Source organism: Somniosus microcephalus, chromosome 3, assembly GCF_052327205.1.
Source record: "Somniosus microcephalus isolate GS21.2 chromosome 3, FLI_Smic_1.0, whole genome shotgun sequence".
Lineage (NCBI taxonomy): Eukaryota > Metazoa > Chordata > Chondrichthyes > Squaliformes > Somniosidae > Somniosus > Somniosus microcephalus.
Window position 1 is genome coordinate 43,183,550 of NC_140989.1, and position 22,437 is coordinate 43,205,986.

The 22,437-nt window shown below is 44.3% G+C and overlaps 1 protein-coding gene across 1 annotated transcript in view; it reads left to right on the plus strand.

The window, feature by feature from the left end:
• The first annotated feature begins 468 nt into the window (after positions 1-468).
• Positions 469-22,437, plus strand: part of chrm3b (cholinergic receptor, muscarinic 3b) — a 277,943-nt gene continuing 255,974 nt past the window's right edge. The window contains exon 1 of the mRNA XM_085980266.1: positions 469-1,617. The gene's annotated coding sequence lies outside the window, so the exon portion shown is untranslated. The remainder of the gene's footprint in view (positions 1,618-22,437) is intronic.

Sequence of the window (22,437 nt, forward strand, 5' to 3'; positions counted from 1 at the left end):
TGGTTGCAGTGGATCCCGTGACCAAATGCTCTGCGGACACTCGCTGCCTGGACTGGAACTCGAAAGATGTTCCCTTCCACAAGGAGTGCCGTGGGACTGTCTCACCACTAGCTGCTACATTCTCGAGAGGAAGGATGAATGAGGGAAAGAAAATGAGAAATGCTATTCTGGATATGTTATAAGCGATCACAATTACCAACAATTAGTTTCAAGCTGTATTTCAGCCCTGGAGTACTGCTAAGATTTGGAACCTGCTCAAGTTTCTCTACTGTGTGTTGTGATGACTACAGAATGCATTATTGGAATTGCAGCTCGCAAATCTTTATGTCACATTTAAACAAAAAAAAATTGATACAAATTATCTCCAGGGGTTAATAAGTACTCTACTGAATGACTTACAAATGAGATAACTGAGGAATCGCTATTAATGTTGTGATTGGCTATTGTAGTTAGCCCTCAAGATATACTCACTCAGAAGGTTGATTTTAGAAATTGAATGTGGCCTCCTTATATCTCTGCATTAAGATTCTGTTCACATGAATAGTTGCATTTAGAAGTTGGAAAACCATTCAGAGGTTTGGGAGGTTGTAACATTTTAATTTTAAAATGGCGATTGATTTTTTTTATCTCCCATTCTGGCAGATCAGTGAATGGAATACAAAGGCTAATTTGAAGGATGAATTCAAAGACGTGGCTGTGTTGGGCAGTTTTTAAACCGTGCCGATGAAAGGTTTACCCTCGCTGCTTAAAAAAAAAAATGAATACACGCATCTCCTCATCCATTATTGCTTAAACATATAACTACTGTTGGAACGTTTGTATGATTGGAAAGTAAAATTTGGCAATACTAAGCAGGAATGATGCAGAGGGCTTCTGCGTGAAATTCGGGTTGCAACAAGATGATAAAGTTTTACTTGTGTAAGGAATTGATACATTGCAGTTTGTCTTTCTCATTGACTGGCGATGTTTACCTCTTATGGATTGCAGATTTACATTGAATGACTTTAATATTTAGTGGATAATTCATTTAACTGGTATAACACCAGCTGCACCGGCCACTAGTAGTTATCATTGCAAAGTATACATGAGCAGGAAAAGCAGGCAGTGTTTGAGAGGCAGGACCACCTGCAAATGTTTGTGTGATCTGTTATCTCAATGTATTTTAAAAGCCGAAGGAAGTTGAAAATGACCTTTGTCCAGGAGAGGTGAGCAAATCTGCGACTTTAGCAGAGAGTAGCACGGCCTGTCGCTTTGTACATCAACATTCTTCATCTATCCTTCAACTCACTGTGCATATAGATCAAGTAGGTGTGCCGGCCGTGACATCACAAGCACAGCAACAAATCAGCCCAGCACATGGGCGGCAGCAATTCACAAGTGCCTGAAGGCATTCCAGTACAAGTCAGTTAAACAGAGGTTCGAAGCCAAAAGCAGTCTGTAGTAGAGAGTGCTAACACAGGGACTAACTGAAAGGAGACTGGAGGCGCCACAATGAGAGGAACCTTGTTAGAATTGGACAAGCTTTTGGTGGATTAATGTATACGATGGGACAGCAAAGTTACCATACTGATTATTCTGTATATTACATCCAATTCACGTGTGCACAGCAGGGGAAAGGTAAGAGATGCATTTTTTGTTGTTATTTGTAGCTATGTGGAAGGTTCAAATAAAGCCCATTGTAATTGTACTGTGACGCTGATAATGTTTACTCGATGTGTTGCACTGCCAGTTCGGTGACAGCTAAAGTACTTAAAGATCAGGCGTATTATCCTCCAAACAAGGCTCTTTATGCAGCTTTTGCATCCTGTACCGCTCCTGATAATGCTGTACTTTACTGAAACTTTAGATAGGAATCCAGCTCCTGGTGTCGTATCATCAACTATGTTATAGCTGGCAAATGTTGCAAAATCATTTTTCCTCTTTTTTGATAGTCAAGATATTTGCTCATCAGCATTTTGGAGATCTCATTTTTAAAAGTATGTTGAGGGGTAATGATTTTTTTCTAATGGTCCAGCTTTGATGAAATGAAGTTACGGCTATGCCACTGTATTGTGTGCTTGTGTTGGATCGACTGGAGAGGTCGATGTCACCACAACCTCCGACTGCAGGAATTGGTAAGCACGCAGCCTATATCGGATGAGCTTTTCCATTGAAGTCAGCGTAGTTCTGGTGCCCGTGATTTACTGCCGAGGAATTTGCACGCTTTCGGCAGGTTAAAAGGAAAGGAATCGATATTTGACTTTAGATCTGCTGTTCGTTTCTGTCAGTGGGTCTTTTACCAGGGCGCCCTTTTGACTTTTAACTACTAATTATTCGATTCCGTGAGTCCCTACGGACAAGGTGATTAGATGTGGACCAATTAAAGCTGAGAGTAACGGGTTCGTGGTCCAGGAATGCGGCACTTGAGAGCGACTGTGGGAAGTTGGGTCAGTCATGAACAGTTACAAAAGAGAAAGGGGGAAAAAAAAACACAATCCTCTTCCCACCCCTGAGGAAAACCTGCGTGAAAAGCAGCTGGCATTAATTACTGGTTCTAACCGCCCGGCCGGTGTGTCCATTTATTGCTGTTCACAGCCTGCCGGGATCTTCACTTTTGCACTTGACTTTGCCATTTGAAAAAAAATAAACAGCAAGTCTTAATCCCATGACCGGTGGGTGCCTTCTCCCTCGCTTATGCTTTTCCTTACTGAACACTGCACACCTTGTCACAGAAAAACAAACTGGTTGTTTAAATCTCTCACTATATGAATTATTGCAAACAGATAGACTGGTTTAAAACTGAGATCATGTGGTAAAGATGTTCAAATGTTTTCTTTAAAATGAGTAATCAGAGGTTGATGGACTTTTGAACATTTACAGCAGACTCCCCTGAAGTGCCGTGTCTTTGTGAGATTTGTTAATTTTTGTACACTGTAAAAAAATTAAAAGCAGCCCAACCACCCCTGCTGCTTGTAAAACACAAACTGAATTTAAATACTTAACATTTGTAAATATGCAAGTAACAGTTGCTGAATAATCACAATCAGCAACACGTACAGACCTGTAGAATGGTTCTAAAGCTCATGGCTTGCTTTAAATAGATTATTTTCTTTTTTAAATAAGGCATGAGAAGATTTAGATATGGGGGAAAAAAAATCTGCTTCAGTCTTCAAAGGGTTAACTCTCTCTCTTTGGATGTCTGCAATGCAGTATCAGGCCTTAAAGGGTTAAGTGACATCTTATAGCCCTTGGATTAATAAAGTTAGTGTGAACTAGTAGGTACTGATTCTTGCAATGTACTGATTCGGAGTCATTGATACCTTTTCATGAATGTCATCATGCCTCAAGGACAAATAATGTGCACATCAGCCATCATCAATTAAATCAAAATCACAACTCATTCCCCCCACAAGTTCGAAGGGAAATACACTGTGCCATTGAGCCATGCAACCAAGGAAAATCCGGATTTCTACCCCTGTTCTGTCCTGACCTGACCTAGCTAATCTCAACAGGGCTGCGGCAAGTGGACTTGGCGTTCCTGGGCTAGGGAGGAGGAGGGAATCATCCATGGGTCCTGCTTCTGATCACTACCTAGTGACCCTTCCACGTGTGTGAGATGTTTGCAACGACAGGTTCAGGCTTGACTGTGAGGCACCCCCCCCCCCTCCCCCCGCCAACAGTCAAATAGTCTGGGCTGACGGATCAAGATTGGGCATCTGATGAGATACCAGAGAGCAATTAACACCTCGGGGAATCATACCCCCAATAATAGCCCGCACACACACATCTTAAAAACTACGAAACAAAACAAACTGTATTTAAGTACATTTAAAAAAAAATAAAACAAATGGAAAGGGGTTATAAGAGCTGTTATCTTCTTAATTTAGTTGAATTGCGATTATAGTTTTAATACGGCCAAGCGTCCGTCTCTTTATGATGTGGTCTGAAACCCCTCAGCTAAATCAATCTGGTTTCTCATTTGTTGGCTCATAATAGTTTTCTATGTACTGTATTTTTTTGCTGCAAATGAGAAACATATTGATTTTTAATATTGTCGGATGACATTGTAATTTTTATGGGAATGACGCTATCCTTCAGAGTATGATGACTATTTACAGTGTTGCACAAGGTTGTTATCAGGAGGCATTCTGCACAGACACATAACTGCTGATTAAAAGATACTACCCGAAATGGCAACACAAGCTGGGAAAACAAATTCAAGGATTCTATAAAGTAATTGAGCCCAAATATAGGAACGTCTTTCTGTGAGAGGAGACAATTTTTTAAAGGAAAGGCAAAAATTATACCAACTATTCATGTTGTGCGAATGGGCAAATGGAGGGTTCATTACTTTCCCTGGGCTGTCACGAATTTACCTTTAAGTGAAACTCTTTTAACCTTTTGCCCTTAATTTAGACAATTGGTGAGAAAAGAATAGTCAGCCAACTAGTGATTCTGATGAAAATATTGTTTTTAAAGACCAGCTTGTCGGGTTTGTCAACTCATCTCTGTATTTGGCAGTTTCCCTCCAAACCAATTTACGTCCATATTATCCTTCTCAGTCAAAAATGCCTGGCTTGTCCAACCACTCCAGAGCTGGCCTGTCACACTCGACAGTTCCATAGAGAGGTTCTTCCTCCTGCCCCCTCGTGTATCTGCCAGCAAACCTGCTGTGAGGTACACTGCCGTGAGGGGCAGGAACCAATTCCCCTGCCGGTCAACCTACTAAGGGAAATGCTTGAATGGTACAGGAACTGACATTTTCCCAGTCAACCTGCCTGTGGGGTCCAATTGAGAGGTGGAGGATTGTCTCTCCAGCTCATGGTCGACCTGCCATGGGCAAAATTGAGTAGTGTAGTCAGGAGGTGTTCCTTTCCAGTCAACCTGCCAAGGTGCACCATGAGAAGGAGCCCATACCTCCTCAGCTTGCTGTTTGACCTGCCAAGGTGCACCATGAGAAGGAGTCCATACCTCCTCACCTTGCTGTTTGACCTGCCAAGGTGCACCATGAGAAGGAGTCCATACCTCCTCACCTTGCTGTTTGACCTGCCAAGTGACACCTCCGAACGCTATAGTTAAATAATAGTTTTACAACTGGATATCTAATCTTTTAATTTTTTTACTATGGAGTTCTCAATAAAATACATTTAATATTTGATTAAATGTATACAATTCGTTGAGCACCCCAGTATCTCAGGACTCTTGTATTAGAGAGAGAGAGAGAGCAATTTCATATCATCAGGTTGAGCTAGGTTCAAACCCAGATCCCAGAGGTGAAAGAATATAATGCAATCTGTGCCCCTCCCCATGCTTCAGTATATATTTTTTTAAGTATCCCTTTACAGTGACATGACAGATTTGTGAATTTGTTTCTGTTGCAAGGCATATTTTTTGCTCTCCATGATATCACAGAGTTAATGAGAGCCAGCAAAAATCTCAACTCTTAAGGAGCCAAGAAAGTCAGCAGACATTTGTATTGTCTCAAAATAAAAACAGATAATGCTGGAAACACTCAATTTTAATTGCACCATTGTAAAGTCAGAAAACTGCAAACATTAAGAGTGAAGAATTTCCTGAAGTCAATTTCCCAATGGTTAAATGATGTCCTCGACTGCTCATTGTCTCCTACCTATCTTCTAGTGTATGCGCGTTGCAAAGTATGGTAGGCAGTACACCGAGAAATACAAGTTTAATTTGGAAGGACAGTTCTTTGTCATTGTAAGCACTGCACTATAACATTATTTAATTGGATACCTGCTTAAAACTGCTACTCAGGCTTAAAAGAAGCCAGGCACAGTGGGGCCCACTTTAGCTGCAGAAAACTGGTCCTGATTCCCCATGGAGTTCTTGTAATTCTTTCAGAAAAATAAAATAACAAGGTTACAACCCTTAGATTGAACTTTCCTCCCTTCCTTTAGAATTGATCCTTTTTGGTGGATGTTTGTTCCCATTCAGATGAGGGATGTCAATACTCATCAATGGAACACACATTTGACAACCAGTGGGCCTATAGTTTAACAGCACCTAAGGTCATTCATGTATGACTCTCACAGGTGAGTAAGAGGAAACTTTAACCCCTTCAGCCTGGGCTTGATTTAAACCCAGAGCTAACTCAATGCATCTCACTTATCCTTCTCAATTTCCACTTCCTGCAATCGGCTGTCCCCTCCTCACCCACGTTTTATTTTAAGAATTTCATAAATTAATACATTAGTAAACATTTTATAATTCCAATTGTTTCTTTAATTAACAGAACAGAAAGACTTGGATTTTCCTCTACTATCCCGCCTGTAATTGGGCACGACAGCAATGGGAAAAGAGGCACGCTTGAGCATTAAGCCGATTGCCACGTTTCTGCCCCAAGCTCGATTTCCCTCCCCCTTGCCCTGCTGGCACCTCTGCCAGCTGCCCCTTCCCCACCTACCACATGCAAATACTCGTCTGGCCCAGGTTGTTGGCCCGATTGTCTCCTTTCTCCACCATCCCCAGAGAGCACTAAGAGAAAGATGGCGGTAGGTCTCGGAGCAATAGTGTTAAGTCCACAAATTCCTTCAGTGGAGGGAGAGGGCCGAGAAGTGGCCTTAACAGCTCCCACAGCACTAACATCTTTAGGCCTCGTTCTCAGCCAAGGCCTGAAAAAGAATCTTCTGCCCGTTTTGATTGGCTGGCCATCTCTTCTGGTGTGACAGGGGCTGCCCAAGTGGCATTACCGCCCGGATTGCCCTCTTCTGCAGTGGCAGCCACCCTCTTGCTGGCAGAGATCCTGCGGGGAAAATGGTTCAGGGTGACCGTGAGGCCAGCGTGGCAGGCGGAAGTCCTGCCCCACTGCAAAGAGGAGAATCTAGCCCAAAGTACCTTGAATTCCTTTCTACAAGTGTCACTCAACAGATCAGCTAGTGATATTTTGAGAGCTGCAACGTGTTTTCTGATTCATTACATCTTGTCTTTGGGTTCTTGTGCTGGAAATACACCATTAAATCACAAGCCAATGACACCGGCCTCTCACCCTTCCTTGAATAAAGATTTTCCTCTGTAATCTGTTTAAGCAGGTCTGGAAAATCCCTTAAATACTGAAGTTGCTTCTGTGGTGTCAGTATATGTGCAGTGATTTTGTAATGAAAGAGTCAGAAAAGGGATTTCTTGTAAATTATATGAAATTTGCAAAATATATCTATGCATATGTGCATGAGTTTGCGTGTACATATGTGTTTGTATCTCTGCTTTTATGTTTTTCTGTCTCTTTTATAAATAGATATGTTTGTAATATATTTGTGTGCATGTGTGTGTATCCCTGTGTGTGTGTGCATGTGTGTTTTTTTTATTTAGTGCCCTTGATTCATCTATCCTTGCTTGGTCTTTTCCTCTTCTACATGCTGCCCCTTGACAGCAGCATCTGCAGACAAGGAGTTAGCTTCATTCCCTTATATCTCTCTGCCACTTTTGTAATCCCTCCACTGCCTCTGTGTTGTCATTCTACTTGTCTGACAGCCAGGCTTGGATGAGCCACAATTTCCTCAAGCTAAACAGCGTGAAGTATAAAGTAATTATCTTCCGTCCTAGCCACAAACTCTGTACCCGCACCACAGCTTTCTTCCCCCAGCCCGGCCACTGCAACATCAGTGCCCTGTTTCACCCTGGCCTGAGCTTCCGTGCCTAGCTCCTTCTGTCACAAAGACTGCCTACTTCCATCCCTAACATTTAAAATTCTGCTTTGTTTGTTTAAATCCCTTCATGGCTTCAACCCTCTCGATCTTTATAACTTTCTCCAATGCTTCAAACCGCACCCCCCCCCCCCCCCGCCCCACCACCCCTCCTCGAACTCTCCATTCCTCCGATTCTGGCCCCCTGTGCATCCCCTGCTGCACTTGCCTCATCATCAGAAGATGTGCCTTCGGTTGTCTCGGCCCCATGCACTGGAATTCCGTCCCTAAACCTCTAAACTCCTCCCACCCCAAAATCTCTCCCCCAAAACCTCTCCACCTAAAATCCTCCACCCCCTTGTCTCCTTTAAGATCCTTCTTAAAACGTTTTGGTCATTCCTCCTAATATCTCCTCCTTTGGCTAGGTGTCCATTTCCCCCTCTTTAGGCCTTGGGAAATTTCTTTTTACATTAAAGCTGAAATATAAATACAATTTTTTTTAATCATTGTTAACAACAAAACAAACAATCTGCAGCCAAGTGGCAATACCTCCACACCAATACTGGTGAACTCTTTCTTTGCTTTGGGGTGGGCGAGTGCTAACAATAGAACTTGAAGGTTCAGCATGTTTTATTTTTTGTACAATTGAGATTTGATGTTGGAATATATTATGAGATCTAAAATATAAGAGTTATTTTTTTCCTGAGTCGCAGCTTTGTGCTGCAGGAGATGAGTACGCATGCTTTGCCCTTTTTCACTTGCACATGACCTCTAGTGGCAGGCGTGCTCACTGCCATAAGTGTCCTTTTGATTAAAGAGGATGATGGGGCACCTTGTCATTAGCTCCGGCGGGGGGGGGGGCGGTGGATATATGCAGGTTAAAGTGCAAAATACTGCAGATGCTCGAATACTGAAGAAAAAGCCGTAAAACATTGGAAACATTCAGCATGTGAATCAGCATCTGACGAGAGGACAGTCAGTCAACATTTTGGGTGCGTAAAAACATTGAGATATAAATGCCAGGCAGGCATATTAATAAATCAAACAAACAAATATAGAAAGGAAGCATTGGTGGAGTAATGCAACAGTTACTAATAGACAAAGGTATTAAGACACTAAAGACATTGAATAACTGAGGAAATAGGAAGGCTGAGTAAATGGGAGCGATGGAAAGCCTGGGGGTTGGGTATGAGATACACACAGCTCTCAGTGCTGCATCATTGACAAGAGAGGGGAGGGAGTATACTCAGGACAAAACATTGCAGCATTGGCATGGGGAATGCACAATCTTTGGTTATGCACATGCAAAATATCTCATCAATTTGCATATATTCCTTGGTGCTAATGATGAGATGTCCCACCATAAATTATATGGTCTGAAAAGGATTATTGTGATGAGATATCTTGGCTGTATATATCCTGATATATGAAAGACAGGAGACCTTGTCAATGACTGGGGGGGTGGCGGGGTGGGGGAAGGGGCCGGATTTAATTAACATGGATAATTCATTATTCCTATAGACAAATAAACATCAGGTGAAGTCTCTCATTGATTTAGGAGGAATATACATGAGCTGATATCTCTTCATTAACTCAGTGACATGTGCAAGATCACTCACCGCTGAGGGGGTTAGCTAGTGACTTGCACCATCATCAGTGCTGCTCAGTGGCTGTCCACTGGGAGGTGTAAGAAAACCTCCGAGCAGATTTGAATGCAGATTTTCCCCTGCCTAACTGTAAAGAAGTATTTGAGCTGCACTCGACAACCCCAGACTTAGATCAGAATACATCTTGGGAGGAAAATGAGCACTGTCATTAGCTCTTAGTTGATAGTCTTCATTATTATGTGTATATATACACCTCTGAAATGTACCATATTTGCCTCCCCCACCGATTTCTCGGAAGATCTGGGGTTGGCTGAGGTGGAAGGAAACTCACTGTGATCCCATCGTTCCACTAGCTGGTCCATTGGGGGTGGGGAGAAATTCAGCTGCCCATATATGTTATGCTAAACCTGTATCGAATCTTGGTTAGGCCACACTTGGAGTACTGCGTACAGTTCTGGTCGCCATGTTATAAAAATGATATAGAGGCACTGGAGAGGGTGCAGAGAAGATTTACAAGGATGATACCAGAACTACGAGTGTATACATATCAGGAAAGGATGAACAGGCTGGGTCTCTTTTCTCTTGAAAAAAGAAGGCTGAGGGGTGACCGAATAGAGGTCTTTAAAATTATGAAAGGTTTTGATAGAGTGGATACAGAGAGAATGTTTCCACTTGTGGGGAAGAGCATAACTAGAGGCCATCAATATAAGATAGTCACCAAGATATCAAATAGGGAATTCAGAAGAAACTTCTTTACTCAGAGAGTGGTGAGAATGTGGAACTCGCTACCACAGGGAGTGGTTGAAGCGAATAGTATAGATGCATTTAAGGGGAGGCTGGACAAGCATATGAGGGAGAAGGGAATAGAGGGTTACGCTGATAGATTTAGATGAGGAAAGACAGGAGGAGGCTCGTGTGGAGCATAAACGCCGGCTGGACTGGTTGGGACGAATGGCCTGTTTCTGTGCCGTATATCCTCTGTAATCCTATGTAATATGGCCATGGAAATGTGCCTCTTCCGTGCTTCCTGCCCTTTGCACTGCAGGAACGTGGGAACATGGAGCTGCCTGTTGGGCCCTGGCACCCAGCACTCAGAGAGGGCCTTGCTGCCAGTGTGGCCATTTACAGGCCCCACTAACAAAAGGTAACGTTTTAAGATTTAAAAGAAAATTCCACACAGTTCCTCTTTCCACCTGGCCTCTTTCTCCCATTGTGTCAGGCCCCAGAGACTGGCATGGCGTGTCTCTGCCCCCCAGGTTGTTGCAATCCCCTGTGGGAGTCTGGGGATTTCGCCTCCCATATGTTAATGACATAGTGGCTGGAAATACGGTCAGAGGCGAGGGGGACATCCTCAGTAAGAGTGGAAATCCCACCCTTCTGGAAACATGCCCCAGTTAAGGAAGGGAGGGAAAAAACAGAAAGTGTAGGCCATGGTTTTCACCCACAAAGTTAGACCATATTCACCCACTGATTATCAGCTCCATCACAATCTGACAATATTTCATGGTTACAGTGTCCTATTAATGGCCTCGAAATAGAATCAAGGTCCAGGGTTGATTACCTGTTTGCACCACTTCCAATACATCTAATCATATACAAGGAGGAAGCTTCCCAATGCTTAATGGGGTAAATTAACTATCCCATGCTTTTCTGAGCTACACGGACCAGTTTCGATCTCTGGACTGTGCTGGCTGAGCTGGCAGATGGATAGTAGGAGGAGTGTTACAACTGGCCAAAGTACTCTGGATTAGGGCAGAGAAAATACCCAAAGTACTCCTCCCGTCCCCCCTCTTCCCGGAAGGTTCTTCAGTGATGGCTGCTGGGAGCGAACATGTGTGTATCTGAGGAGGGCAGGATCAGGCTCACTCTTCATATACCTGTTCTCCCATTGCCCGTGTGAATCTGTTTGCTTTTTTACTCGCATACATAACGCAGCAGCAACAGAGAAAGAGTTGGAGAGGTGACCACAGGCATCGTCAAATAAATTGTTTTAAGGAGGCTTTTGCATATTTTGCATAAGGAGGAATTCACGACCTCAGGACCTCCCAAAGTGCTTTCCAGCCAATGAGGTACTTTTTGGAGTTCTAATGTAGGGAAACGCGGCAGCCAATTTGCACACAGCAAGTTCCCACAAACAGCAACGTGATAATGACCAGATAATCTGTCTTTACTAATGTTGGTTGAGGGATAAATATTGGCCAAGACACTGAGGGGACCTTGCTTGCTCGTCTTCGAAGCAGTGCCGTGGGATCTTTTTGCGTCCGCCTGAGAAGGCAGACAGGGCCTCGGTTTAATGTCTCACCTGAAAGACAGTGCAGCACTCCCTCAGAACTGCACTGGGAGTGTCTGCCTAATGAAGTGCTCAAGCCTCTGGAGTGGGACTTGAACCCACAACCTGCTGACTCAGAGGTGAGAGTGCTGCCCACTGAGCCACAGCTGACATCCGATGGGGGTGTTTGGATGAACTTGTGAGTTTTTTTCCGCTTATCTATCTGAATATTTGTACTGAGTTGCTGAGACCATTGTGAACTTCTTTTCCATGAACTGGATAGAAGCTGGTGGCTGCACTCACTGGAGCAGAACATCACGATCAGTCGGAACTAATTTCCCCCGCTCCCTCACCAAATTATTTTATAATCTAGTCAGCTTTACTAAACACGGGCTTGAGAGGACCTCGAGAAAAGGCCAGTTATTGTCTTGATTTGGAACACTTCTCCTTCAGCCAAGGACTGTGTCTGAGTACTGTACTCAGAACAAAGAGAAACAGATGACTCCTTTCAGTGTAATCAATTTGCCATTTATATGTAATGCCCAAGGGTGACACAAAGAGAATGACAGCAATCTCGTTCTTCCTAATAATGCAGAGTCTGTGGCACTCAGCACTTCTACTGAGAACGAACAAAGTTGAGCTCCAGCAGCTTGTCATTGCCGTTTTTCAAGCACCCTTGGTTTTAATTAACCGCAGTGAGTTAGCGTGTTGCTTGGCAGTGAAGCTATCATTCGCACTCCTGGGATAACTCATTTTTATTTAGACTGCAAAGTGTAGGACCAGGACATTACCGAGGACTTGTTTCAGTGTTTATTTAGGCTGTGTTTGCACTGGTGCTTCAGGTGCACTGATGATGTGCAGTGTATACATTTCATTGAAGAACTTCCCCGCAAGCACCTGACTTCTTCCACACCTGTCAACGTATGAGATTGGAACTGATTGAACATTCCTCACCCTGCTATTAATGCGGCTAAACTGCCCAAATTTGTACTGTTCATACTCAGTGATGTGTCACTATATCTATTATAAATCATCTTTATTGCTTTTACTCTGTCAATTTTACTAAGTTTACACATGAGACAATGTCACACTCCGTTATGCATTCACTATGTAAAGCCATTTCTCCAATGTATCATTTCTCGACAGAAATCATGTTCACTGCTTTTGTTTTATCTTGTTTTGCCTTTCGTGTGTAAAATTGTAATGATTGTTCAGTCCCATCTTCTTTGAGTAGTGGAAGATTTTTAAAGGATATCTTTTTAGACCAAAAAAGAAAGACTTGCATTTCACGACCTCGGTATGTCCCAATGCGCTTTTCAGCCAATGAAGTACTTTTGAGGCGCACGGCAAGGTCCCACAAACAGCAATACGATAATGGCCAGTTAATTTGTTTGTGATGTGGGCCGAGGGACAAATATTGGCCAGGACAGTGGGATGAACTCCTCTGCTCTTCTTCGAAATTGTGCCTTGGGATCTTTTACATCCACCTGAGAGGGTAAACGGGGCCTTGGTTTAACATCTCATCTGGAAGATGACACCTCTGACTGTGCAGCACTCCGTCGGTGCTGCACTGGTGTGCCAGCCAGCCAGCTTAAGTCTCTGGAGTGGGGCTTGAACCCATGCACTTCTCACTCAGAGTGCTACCACTGAGCAAGGGCAGTGCAGCTTACTGAAAGGGAATTGTTGTCTGTTTGAGTTCCTGAAATAGCCTTCTTGGAAAATCTCGCAGCCAACAGATTGGCAGGCAGAAAAGTTGAGGTTGTAGAAGGATGTGTGATAATGTGATGCACACTACACTTTGCACCAGAGGTCACTGGATAGTGCTCAGATCCAGGACCCCTGTCTGATCTGTAGCACCCAATTGCTGTCCCCACTGAGGCCACTTAACTCAGCAAAGACCTGGAATAGAAAGTGGGATACATGGAGCAAAAGCAGAAAACACTCAGCTAGTCAGACCGCAACTGTGCAAAGAACAGATGAGTTAATGTTTCGGGTGTGGTCCTTCATCAAAGCTGGGGAACATGTCAGACGAACAGCATTTAAAAGGAACAGAACAAAGGGAAGTGGGAGGGAAAGAATACACAACAACCACAGAAAAGGAATAGAATGACCTGTAAAGAGATCAAGTAGAAAACAGGAGATGGTTAAATGGCAAAAGTAATATTAGATACACATTGGGATATATTAGTGCTACATCAGGCAGTGTCTCATTCAGTCAACGGGAAAGTTTATAATGTCTCTTCAAAGATCACTTGCCGATATTGTCCTAAAACTGCCTTAGTCCTCCTGCGCAATTGGTTGTGGCATGTCCCAACCTCAGAAGATACACTCAATGTTAAGAGAAGTAGCTGGAACTTTCACCGTCCACCTGGAATAAGAAAATGAAAGACTTGGATTTATATAGCGCCTTTCACGACCACCGAACGTCTCAAAGCACTTTACAGCCAATGAAGTTCTTTTGGAGTGCAGTCACTGTTGTAATGTAGGAAACATGGCAGCCAATTTGCAACAGCAACATGATAATGACCAGATAAATATTGGCCAGGACACATCCCATGTTCTTCTTCAAAATAGTGCCATGGGATCTTGAGAGAGCAGGCAGGGCCTCGGTTTGGTGTCTCATCCGAAGGATGGCACCTCAGACAATGCAGCACTCCACTGGAGTGTCAGCTTAGATTTTTGTGTTCAAGTTCCTGGAGTGGGACTTGAACCCACAACCTTCTGATTCAGAGGCGAGGGTGCTGCCCACTGAGCCACAGCTGACCCTTATTCTTCAATCTCCAGCCTTCTCTTGGTTTGGAATTCAGGTGGACCCAAGCCCATCACAACATAATTCACACAAAACAGTTAATTTCAGTGATCTTTTCAAAGCTCTGCACAGCTGACATCTAGGAAAGGGTGGAAATGTCCTTCAAACTAATCTTGTTATATAGAGACTAATGACTGGGCAGGAGAGATTACAAGTTAACTCATTGATGTTGGTTTATAACCATATAAATCCTGAGATAAAATTACTTTCATTGCAGTTGCTCGCAAGACTTCTGTATAATACATGGCAGTGTTTGTTAGCAACTATAAATATGTGGGGTGTTTCTACATGGAAGCTTCTTTTATGATGGGTAACATGACTGGCATTGGTAGCTATCAGAATAAATGTAATGGTGCCAAGAACAGTAACTTATATTTCTGTGATACTCATATATAGAGAGGTGTCTCAGAGGGCTTTGCAGGACTGTGGCTAAAGAGTAGACACTTAGCAGAAGGAGAAAGAGGGATTGGAAGTGAATGTCCTGTCACAGAGAAGGATCTTTAAGCAGGCTTTTAGAGGCAGGGGAGGAGATGCTGAGGGAGGGAGTTTCAGAGGACAGGGGCATAATGGGTGGAGGAATTACTTCTGCTAGCGGAACAGAGTAAATGGAAGAAAGGATTAAGCCGGTGTTGGGACAGGAGGTTGCGTACAAGGATATTTGGTTGGAGGACATTTTTGACTTAGGGTGGGGTGAAGCCATGGAGGTATTTGAAGGTGAGGACAGTGAGACAGTGAGACTAGACATGGACAGGTGGGTGGTGATGGTGTGGGTTGTAGTGCGGGTGAAGATGCGGTCTATGATGTTTTGGATGAGTTGCATTTTGGAGTCAAGCAGAGTTCAGATGTTTCCCCATAAGGGGCGAACAAGGCCACCGTGGAGAATATTGGCGAATGAAGCAGTAGAATGCTTTCAAAAAACACAGCCAAGACTGACGCCTTCAGCAAATAAGTACTGGGCATGACTTGGAGGGGGCAAGAGGCCGCTATAAGACCGCTTTTACTGCCACTTCCCAAGACCGTCCAATGGTAGCCTTGGGAATTGGCAGTAAGTGGAGGAGTTGGGAGATAAACCCTCTGGAAACTCAGACCACACCAAATCCAACCCCAACCGGCCTCCAGCCCATCCACTTTCACTTTTAATAGAGACAGGTTTGGGTGTGGGCACCTAACCTGCTCTCAGGAGAAGGGTCCATAATTAAAATATTTTAATGAGGCTGCTTGCCTCCAATTTAACCAGAGTTCTACTTTTAACTGGGATTCCCGAGGCCAGGTTTCCCGGGCAGGAGCAGGAGTGCTTCCGCCCCCCCACAGCCCACCAAGCTTCCCTGTTTACCCCCCCGTGATCGGAGCCCCGCGATTGGACATCCCCCCCCCAGCCCACCCCAGTGATCGGACCCCCAATCTACTCACAGCCAATGTATCCGTTAAGGTGCGTGGCGGTCTGGAGGTCCCGTGCAGCCGGCTCACCGGCTTTTAAATAGAAAACCACCCAGGCGCGGAAAATTGAATGGGCCGCGCAGCCCATTAAAGGGGCCACGCACCTCAAAAAAATGAAAGGGAGCATGCTCACAACCCCTCACAGATGTCTTCTCTGGCCCCACTGATTTCCTCTGCAACCTTCCCTGATGTTCCCCCTCCCCCCATCTCTTCTGCGACCTTCCAATGATGTCCCCCACCCCCATCTCTCCTTCCCTCTCTCCCTCCAATGCCTGCTCCCCAGCTATGTCTGAGGGCTGCAGTCCATCCTGCCGGTCAGCCTCTCAATCTGGCTGGCTGGCTGCCGGCCGGGAAACAGAGTCAAAAATTTTTGAAGAGGTATTGCTGTTAAATTCGGCCGGACCACCAGGAAACTCGTACTTTTGGGTTACCCAGCTGCTACGACCCCCTCCCCGCTCTCTCACCGTCTCACAATTACTATCACAAGCCAAGGATTGAACCTTGACCTTGCTGGTGCGTATGGCTCGGTTGCACACTGGGCAGTACATTTACCGATTGAGCTAAAGGGGAAGTGGCTATTCATTTCTTTTAATACTTGATGAAGTTGGTGATGGCAGTTTTATTTTATTTTTGCTCCTTTTTTTGGTGGTCACCATGGTGAATAGGGCAATCCAGAACGTTTGGTGCAGTTCTAGAGTGATGATGGGCCTGCTAACGACTAATGATTAAGACATTCTCGCCAGAACTACCTTCAGCAATTAACAGAAATTGACGAAGTCAATAAAAGTTATAAGTTTCTAAATGCTCATAAAGCAAAAGCCAATTTACCATCGGTGCTGATAAAATTCAGAACATATATTGATGTCATGACAACACAAAAGACCTTAAAAAGACAGATATCATTCCTTTTGCCTGAAGCAAATGGACGGTCACAGACCTTGTGCATCACATCAAACAACATTAATATCTAATTCAGCTAGCTGAGCCATGATATAAGGATCCTACCAGCTGCAGGCTGAGTCTGATAAATTGCTATCCTGAATAATGATCCTTGTGTGGTAGTCTGTATTGGGTAGTTTTGTTAGGATTATAGTATACCACAGAAACACTTAAAAAATACTTACTTTACAAAAGAAATATGCAAGCTTATATAGTACCTTATGATGTCTCAAAGCACTGCACCGTGTTGGAATGCAATGATATTTTTATTATATGGACAAACAACAACAACTTGTATTTATATAGCACCTTTAATGTAGTAAAACGTCCCCAGGCACGTCACAGGAGTATTTTAAGACAAAAGATTTGACATCGAGCCACATAAGGATAAATTAGGGCAGCTGACCAATTGTTTGGTCAAAGAGGTAGGTTTTAAGGAGCGTCTTAAAGGAGGAAAGAGAGGTAGCGAGGCGGAGAGGTTTGGGCAGGGAATTCCAGAGCTTAGGGCCTAGGCAACAGAAGGCACGGCCACCAAAGGTTGAGCGATTATAATCAGGGATGCTCAAGAGGACAGAATTAGAGGAGCACAGATAACTTGGGGGGCGGGGGGGGGTTGTGGGGCTGAAGGAGATTACAGAGATAGGAAGGGATGAGGCCATGGAGGGATTTGAAAACAAGGATGAGAATTTTGAAATCGAGGCGCTGCTTAACTGGGAGCGAGCACAGGAGTGATGGGTGAACGGGACTTGGTGCAAGTTAGGACACGGGCAGCCGAGTTTTGGATGACCTCAAGTTTACATAGGGTGAAATGTGGGAGGCCTGCCAGTTTCAAACATGACATTATACACCATCAACATCCCATAATGAATGACCAGTTAATCAGTTTGTTTTAGGTGGCATTTGTTAGGGGAGAAATATTGGCTAGAATACTGGGAGGAAACTATTTTTTATAACACAGAAGCTCTACCAACTAAACTCATACATTTTCAACCATTGCACAATAGTCCTTGGCTCATTAGCTTACATTCTATGAAGTTGCCTAATTTTGTGGCCAGATATCTGGTGAATCTCCTTCTCAATAATGTTTCCTTGAATGAGGCTGAAATTCTGCCATGAGTTTCCTTACTTCCAGGCAGGTTAATGCATTGTCTCACGCTGAACCAGGCTCTTCACTATCTTGGCTTCTTAGTCAACCCGGAGCTGAGCTTCCAACCTCATATCATCTCCATCACAAGACCACCTACTGCCATTTCCATAACATCACCCACATTCACCCCTGCTTCAGCCCATCTGCCGCTGAAATCATCATCCATGCCTTTGTTACTTCCAGACGACCATTCCAATACTTTCTTGGCCGGTATCCCATTCTTCACTCTCCATAAACTCATTAAAAGTTCGGCTGCCCGTATCCTCTCCCATCCCATGTTCCCTCTCCCATCCTCCCTGTCTTTGCTAACCTACATTGGCTCCCACTCCCTATCGTCTCCAATTTGACATTTTCATCCTCAAGTTTAAATCCTTTCATGGTCTTACCCCTCGCTATCTCTGTAACCTCCTCCAGCCCTATATTCCCCCCCCCACTCCCCGAATTCTAGCCCTCTGACTTTGTCCACAAAAATGTTCAATGATAATTCTTTGTCATTTTCACACAGTGCGTGCTGGGGGTAGAATTCATCTTGGGCGGCGGAGCAGCCACCCATTACACACCCTGCCCGATTTTAATTTCCACTGCAGCCCGTAGAAAAGAAAATGATACGGGGTGTGTAAGAGGTGGCCGATCTGCTCCTGCCTGCTTTGCGACCCAGCCCAAGTTTAATTTTATTTTCACTGTTTTGGAATATAAAATATAACTTGAAATCAAAGTCTTAGAGGATAACAACAATTTACATTTATATAGTGCTTTTAACACAGAAAAAATGGCTCCAGGCACTTCACAGAGGTGTAAACAGGCAAAAATAGGCACCAAGCAAAGAAAGACTTGCATTTATATAGCGCCTTTCACCACCTCAAGACATTCCAAAGCACTTTACAGCCAATGAGGTACTTTTGAAGAGTAGTCACTGTTGTAGGAAATGAAGTAGCCAATTTGTGCATAGCAAGATCCCACAAATCAATGCTATGAATGACCAGATAATTCTGTTTTGGTGGTATTGGTAGAGGGACACTCCCTTTGCCCAATCATTAGTGGCCGTGCCTTCTGACATAAGAAAACTACTAGGCACTTGGTCAGAGTATTAAACAAGGCTTTAATCGACTGTTTCACAACATGGAAGACTAGTTCCTGTTTACAAAATGTCCTGAGCAAGCTGGGCCCATGCCCGAGTATTTATACTCTCCCTGGACAGCGCCACCAGCAGGCCGCCCAGTATATTTCATAAGTCATTTCTACATGAATGGCACGATTTATGTCACCTTCAACTGTTTGGGTGCCGCACTCTGGAATTCCATCCCTCAACCCCTCTAGCTTTCCGTCTCCCTCTCTCCTTTAAGACCTTCCTTGAAACCCACGTCGTTTGACCCCTCCTAATATCTCTTTTCGGGTGAGACGTTAAACCGAGGCCGCATCTGGCCTCTCAGATGGATCTAAGTGATCTTACAGCAACATTTCGAAGAAGAGCAGGGGAATTCTCCCCGGTGTCCTGACCAATATTTGTCCATCTACCAATACCACCAAAACAGAATTATCTGGTCATTCATAGCATTGATTTGTGGGATCTTGCTATGCACAAATTGGCTGCTTCATTTCCTACATTGACTCCACTTCAAAAGTGCCTCATTGGCTGTAAAGTGCTTTGGAATGTCTTGAGGTGATGAAAGGCGCTATATAAATGCAAGTCTCTCTTTGCTTGGTGCCTTCTTTTGCCTGTTTACACCTCTGTGAAGTGCCTGGAGCCATTTTTTCTGTGTTAAAAGCACTATATAAATGTAAATTGTTGTTATCCTCTAAGACTTTGATTTCAAGTTATATTTTATATTCCAAAACAGTGAAAATAAAATTCAACTTGGGCCGGGCCGCAGACAGGAGCGGATCGGCCGCCTCCCCGTCTCATTTTCTTTTCCACGGGCTGTAATGGAAATTAAAATCGGGCAGGGTGTGCAATGGGTGGCTGCTCCGCCGCCCAAGTTGAATTCTACCCCCAGCACGCACTGTGTGAAAATGATAAAGAATTATCATTGAACATTTTTGTGGACAAAGTCCGAATGGACAACTGAGTGGAGCAGCTGAGCCTGCCAGTGTGAAGGAGCTGCATCAACATGTATGGTGGAAATAACAACAGAAAATGCTGGAAAAACTCAGCAGGCCGCGTTGACTCTATTTTCTCTCCATGGATGTTGCCTGGCCTGCTGAGTTTTTCCAGCATTTTCTGTTGTTATTATGTATGGTGGAAACCCTTGCTAAAGGATTGTCCCCCACGCTGTCGGGCTCAGTGCCTCGTGCTGCTCCGTTACTGTCGGGCTCAGTGCCTCGTGCTGCTTCCGTTACTGTCGGGCTCAGTGCCTCGTGCTGCTTCCGTTACTGTCGGGCTCAGTGCCTCGTGCTGCTCCGTTACTGTCGGGCTCAGTGCCTCGTGCTGCTTCCGTTACTGTCGGGCTCAGTGCCTCGTGCTGCTCCGTTACTGTCGGGCTCAGTGCCTCGTGCTGCTCTGTTACTCTCAGATGGCCCACTGTGCGACCACGAAGATGATTTTACAAGTGCGAAAAGTTGTCGCAGGAGCCACTCTCGCTGTGTGAAGGTACCTCGCCCTGTCTGCTTGCAGATGTGAAAATAATGACCTGGTTGACAATGGAGCTGCAGCATCGCATCACCAGCCAAGTCTCCCCCAGTAATTCTAGCTTTTCGCCAATTCGAATTCGGCCCTAAATCCGGCATTAATTGCATAACCATGCACGGGAGCTGGCTGCTGCTGAGCCCGGCGGAGGATTCCTTGTGTACAGAGACGTTACGTTGATCTCTGTCATGTTTCTTTGCTTTTTTTTCTCCTCGGTAATCTGCCCTCTTCTCCTGAAGACACTGACTCACGCTGGGGCACGATTCTACAGGTGTCCGTAACCTTCGGCTACCTCTCACGTGTGGCCATGTGCGAACCCAGATGGTGAGTTTTATCTTGCTATTCGACTAGGTGGGACGTCACTGCCACGCGCGATTCTGTCCTCGCTAATGTCCACCTACGTGGTCTTCCAATAGTTGGTCATTGAACAGCAATCAAGAACTGATTTTTTCCCATTTGTGCTCAAGTACAGTTCCTTCCAGCCATTAGAGGTGCCCCCACTATTGAACTAGCTAAAATCAGCCAGTTCAGCAGATGTCTCGCCTCGGAACTTCCTGACCTGTATAGTTCACACCACCACATGCAATGCATTCATCCGCTAAACTATTGGTGAACTATTTCGCTTTTTACTGAAGTTATGCCGTTAACTACATTGTTTCAGTTATGCTTCAGTTGTACAGAGCCTTGGTCACACCTCTTCTTGGAGTAACTGCATCTCAGGAACAATATATTGGTTTTGGAAGGAGTACAGTGCAGATTCATCAGAATGATAGTAGGGCTTATAGAGCTACATTATGAAGACAGGCCGCATAAACTTCCCTTGAGTTCAGAAGATTGATGGGTGATCTAATTGAGATGTTTAAAACAATAAAAGGATTTGATAGGGTAGATGCAGAGAAACCATTTCCTCTGGTGGTCTTAAAATTTGAGTTAGGCCATTTAGGAGTGAAATTGGGAAGCGGTTTTTCACACGGTAGAGGAAGCGGTAGAGGAAATCTGTAACTCTCTCACCCAAAAGGCTGTGGATGCTGGATCCATTGAAATTTCAAGACTGAGATCAATAGATTTTTGTTAGGTAAGGGTATCAAAGGAGTTGAGATACAGATCAACCATCATCTGACTGAATGGTGGGACGGGTTCAAGAGGCTGGAATGTGGAAATTGCTACCACAAGGAGTAATTGAGATGACTAGCGTAGATGCATTTGAGGGGAAGCTAGATAAACAGAAGGATGTGTTGATGGGGTGAGATGAAGAAGGGCGGGAGGAGGCTCGTGTGGCACATAAACACTGGCATGGACCTGTTGGGCCGAATGGCCTGATTCTGTACTGTAAATACTATATACCATACTATGTAATAGCATACTACAACTTCTGTTTCTCTAAGAACCTTAGAGAACACAATGAGACAACAGTCATCAATATTGTCACTGATTGTAATACTGTAGAAAAAAGGGACCCATATGTTTAGTTATTATGAGGTGACTTTTTGTAACAACCAATTTTCTGTCTTGCCTAGCCTTCCACCTAGTTTTACACCGTATCACCTAATTGACAGAGGCTGTCACTTGATTAAATGAATAATGCAGCTGTCCAATCGGACAAAATTTGTGGTTCAGGTCTAGTAAATTGTTGACGAGGTGTTTTTCTTTCAATGAAGTTGAATGTTTAGGCGTTAAACCTCACTTGGCTGAGGGTTAAACAGTCACTATACAGTGGAATGACTTATCAATATATGTCAAATAATTGGCTTTTTTGATGTGCCACTTAATGCTTATCAGCAACACTCGCACAGTTGGTTTGAGACAGTGCTGCTGGCTCCGCTTCTACTGTGAAACCTGACAGAGTGATGGCATAATAATCACGTGCCTAAAATAAACCCTAGAAGCAAAGCTGCAGTAAGATTTCACTGCAGTGTGAATTGTCACAACCATCGGGGGGAGGTGGGGTGTGGCGGTGGAGGTGGGAGGGTGGGGGGTTGAGGGCGGG